Genomic DNA, 4522 nt, shown 5'->3' with positions numbered 1-4522 from the left:
ACGTGTGTGTGGATACAAAAGAACAGGTAGTCGATGTATTAACAAAGGGTATGTCTAAAGTCAAGTTATTGAAGTTTTTTCCGAGCATGAGGTTGAAGAAAGCTAGTAGTGGGTGTGGGTGTGGGTGTGGGTGTGAAAAAACATAGCAATACTAACTAGGTCCGAAATGGTTTGTAAGAGAGAGTAAAGATGGTATGTGGTATGAAGAGATGGTTGGAAGAGGTTATTTAAAGTCAAAGTACTTGGAGTTTAAATTTAAAAATATAATTATCTTTTCAATTAGTTTCATTTTGTTTTCAAGTTCCTAATTTGATTTTTTTATAGGAGAAGGTAATTGGGTAATATGCAAACCCCTATATTTTATGTATCTTGTATTTCCATGTAATAAAAACAAAAGGGTCGATCATTGTAATCTCAATTAAAAGAGTCGAATGCGTTTTCAAGTCAACTTTAAAGATGAAAGGATCGATTCGTCCTTGAAAATAATATAAAAACTAGTATTTATGGAACATTAATAATAATAATAATTATTATTATTATGTTAGGCGCTACACAAGACAAGGGAAGGGAAGGGAAAAGTTGAAAGTTGAAACCCACCCTCCTCCTGGCATTAAAAGAAATAGTGATTGCCTCTTCGTCCTCCGCAGAAGGCGGAATCGGGTGCTGTTCGGGCGCAGAGCACCTCCGTTACCGGGCATGCGCTTCTCCTCCTCCTCCTCACGGCCTTGCTTCCTAGCCTCTTCTCAGATTCATTCTTCTTCTTCTTCTTCTTCTTCTTCTTCTTCTTCTTCTCTTCTGGTAATCAATCACATTACCTTTTCTTTCCATCTCTTAGGAAAACCTAATTTATCATCATCGTTTTTCCGTTGCAGCCTCAGGTAGAAGTCAAGAGTTTTCCATCTGAAGCAATCACTTGTAACAGTGAGGGCACTTACATAGTCGGTGGCGGAGTCTCTGGTGATTGTGGGAGGTGATTAATATAAATTTCATTTGCTCTGATTCTTATTTATCTATCATAGGTTGCAACTGGTAGGTTACTCAAGAAATGGCACGGTCACTATAGGGCCGTTACATGCTTGGTCTTTTCTATGGACCAGTCGCTCTTGATTTCTGGTGCTGAAGATGGATCTGTTCGAGTCTGGTCACTTTTTATGTACCTTTCTTTCACTTACCTTTTCTATATCCATGAAAGGCATTTTTTAGGGTTTATCACAATAAAGAACTATTTTCTAACTTTCTACTCTTTGTGACTAGGATCTTTGATGAGGAAAGACAGCAGGGCATCTTTACCAGCATAGTTTCTCTGAGCACGTGTTGCCTGTAACCGATATTGTTACAGGCTATGGTGGATCCAATGCAATTATAGTGTCCGCTTCACAGGATCGTACTTGCAAGGTTTCTAATTTCTATCTTTCAGTTCTTCATCTGTTACACAACATAACATGTTTATTTTTCTTTTAGAATGACATTTATTTTTGCAGGTGTGGAGTCTTGCTAGAGGAACTTTGTTGAGAAATATCGTGTTTCCTTCAGTTATTGATGCGGTTGCATTGGATCCTGGAGAGCATGTTTTTTATGCTGGTGGTAGGGATGGTAAAATATACATTGCAGAATTGAATTCTGTTGGCAAAACTAACAATAACTATGGGTTGCATGTTATTGGTACGTTGTCTGATCAAAGTTGAGTCAACTTGTTTTATATGTAAGTTTTTTGTATTCTTCAATTGTCAGTCACATACCAGTTCTTGAGTAATCCTATGTTTTCATTTTGACGATCCCATTTTGCTGCAAATATGGACTTTACAATAAACATTTGAATACAGGCTTGTAAAAGAATCGACCAGACACGAATGAATCATGTGTTTGTTCATTTGTTTTACTTTAACAAACAATCGAACACAAACAGTAAACGGATTGGTTTCTTCTTGCCTGTGTTTGTTTGTTAAGAAAATGAACATATTCATGTTTGTTTATGCTCATTTGTTAAACGTATTAACGAACGGCTCACGGACATAACTGGACATAGGTTAAACGGACATGACTAAGCTAAAACCAGTTAAAAGTAGTGTGAAGAACAATATGTTTGGTCTTAAAAAATATTAAAAAGACACTATGTTGTAATGGACCTAAAAATTTGAAGTAAATTAACGAATGTAAACGAACAAGCTTTAAAAGTAAACTAAATGGTGGTTGTAACAGTAAGGATATATGCTCTTTGGCTTTCGCACTGGATGGAGTTCAATTGGTTTCTGGATCAGAGGATGGGTTTGTTAGAGTCTGGGACACTAAAACTCATAATATTATACGCGTTTTTAAGCATGCAAAAGGTAGAATAATCTAATTGCTTCAATATTCATTTTTCCAATTTTAATATTCTGGTTTGTGTGATCAGGTCCTGTTAACAATATTCTTGTTATTCAACAACCGCCAGCTCTATACCCTCGAACAGTAGCAAATAATCAAGGCTTAATGGCGAGAAAATCGGCGTCATTGCCACTGCCACTTGAAAAGTTCACATCAATAGATGAACACTCGGATCTTAGCATATATATTCCACCTCGGCATGATTATCACAGGCCTTGCGATGCGGTCTATGCCACTGTTGACTCCATGAATAGTCAGATTAATGAACTTCAGGTCCGGTCTATATATTATTTAGCTTCTAACTTTTGTTACCATATTAATGCATATGATAATATTATAACACGAGCCTAACACAAAGTTTGCGTGTTTGGGTTTAATCAAAACGGGTACTTCCGCCTTTTCGGTCGAACTTGCGTACATGTTTTGCTAAACGAGTCGTGTTTGTCTCAACTTAGCGGTTTCATGCATTGGCTCATTTGAACCCTTTATTTTAATTTCTTAGTTTTTTAAAATGTTTGTTTTTGTAAAATAACTCACTATTGGGTATATTTTTTTTTGGCCAAAATTCAAAAGTTGATAAACGAAATGGCATACTTTAAATCTAGTTGGCAGGTTAGCTATAATAAAATATTTTGCAGTTAGAATTTTTAAGTATTAATATGTAAAAGTAAAAATGTAAAATATATATATTATATATATTATATATATATATATAGGGTTGGTATCATTTAAGAACTCTAAAAAAGTTAAGAACTCATAGGAACCCTTAACAACCAAACAATTTTTTAATTTTTTTTATATGTTAACATTATTTAAGAGTAGTTTTATCATATTTCATATTAAAATTTTGATTACATATATTAATCACAAGTTTACATATATGTAAAATTTATATCTAACAAATTTACATAGGTGTACAACAAAACATAGATATGTATAAAAACCTTTTAAACAGTATAAAAACTAATTGTTTTATAGTAAATTATAAACCTTTGAAACAGTATAAAAACTAATTTTCAAAATTGTAATCGTACATATAGATATAAAAAAATGATAAACTAACTCTCAAATAACATTAACATACAAAAAGTTTTATTAAAAACGTTAGTTTTCAATAGTTCCTTCAAGTTCTTAAATAATTTAACAGTTCTGTAATGATACTCATCCTATATATATATATATTGTTTTAACAGGTTGTGTGCGTGTTAACTGTCAACCCATGAATACACGTGTCATGTTAGGGTTCATGTGGGCGATACAATTTGTGTGTTCGTGTCACGTTCTGATTTATGTTGTTTATGGGTTTGTGTCGGGTTCGACTCGTTAACCCACAAATGTGACTCGTTTATCAGTCCAACATAAATGCATAGGCGGCAAAACTGGCAGGCTAGGTACTGGGTCAAAACGGGTGAATATGTAGGGTGAGGCAAAATGGATGTTGTACACAGTTGACTGTTTAACCCAGTTTCTTTTTTAGTTTTTCCAAAATTTAAATGTTCAAATGCATTTTGACTCAAAAGAGACATGATTTTGTATTTTGCAATGAGCAGCGCGGTTCTTGTGGAGCTTCTGAAATGGAAATAGAGAGATTGAAAGTAGAAAAGGAAAGGGCGATGCAAATGGTACAACAGTGGAAGAAGATGTATGAAAATCTGCATCAGTTTTGTGTCGGTGAGATTTTGAACGGAGAAGGAGAAGCCGCAACACTTTGATCGGGTCAACTCATGGTTTTCAGAAGCTTTAAGGTTTTTTTTAACTGCTGTGCTACTAATATATTATAATCCTTGCTTTCAGTTATTAAACTAAGTTATGCATTTTAAAGAATATTGGGGATTCATTTCATTCTATGTTATAAAGTTTTGTTTTAGTATGTTTAGATGTTCTTGAAATTGAATGCTAGTTTGTGCCTGGCACGTTTTATTTTTCTAGATAGATAGTATACACTACAATTGTTGATAAATAAAATCAACAAACAATATATAATAAATAACACAAATTAAATATCAGGGGTGGTTATAAGTTGTGAAAAATGACCGAACTATCTATAGTAAAGTTGAAACAGTTAACAGTTTAAAGGGCGGTTTGTGATATAGTTTGAAATTAGTCATGTAAAACGAACTGGTATTGTTTATTGATATAAAAAAATTACAAATTATAA

General features: G+C 33.7%; 1 pseudogene across 1 annotated transcript; it reads left to right on the top strand.

The window, feature by feature from the left end:
- The first annotated feature begins 1010 nt into the window (after positions 1-1010).
- Positions 1011-4231, top strand: LOC143632889 (protein ROOT INITIATION DEFECTIVE 3-like; annotated as a pseudogene). Its single transcript, XR_013153590.1, has 6 exons — positions 1011-1153; positions 1255-1395; positions 1482-1685; positions 2204-2327; positions 2393-2637; positions 3915-4231. The product of XR_013153590.1 is annotated as a protein ROOT INITIATION DEFECTIVE 3-like (transcript).
- Positions 4232-4522: the final 291 nt, after the last annotated feature.

This window comes from Bidens hawaiensis, unplaced genomic scaffold (genome assembly GCF_021521415.1).
Source record: "Bidens hawaiensis isolate Kalapana, Puna unplaced genomic scaffold, B.hawaiensis_p1.1 tig00006551_1, whole genome shotgun sequence".
NCBI lineage: Eukaryota > Viridiplantae > Streptophyta > Magnoliopsida > Asterales > Asteraceae > Bidens > Bidens hawaiensis.
Note: the sequence above shows the minus strand (reverse complement) of the source record. Positions and strands in the feature narration are given on the sequence as shown.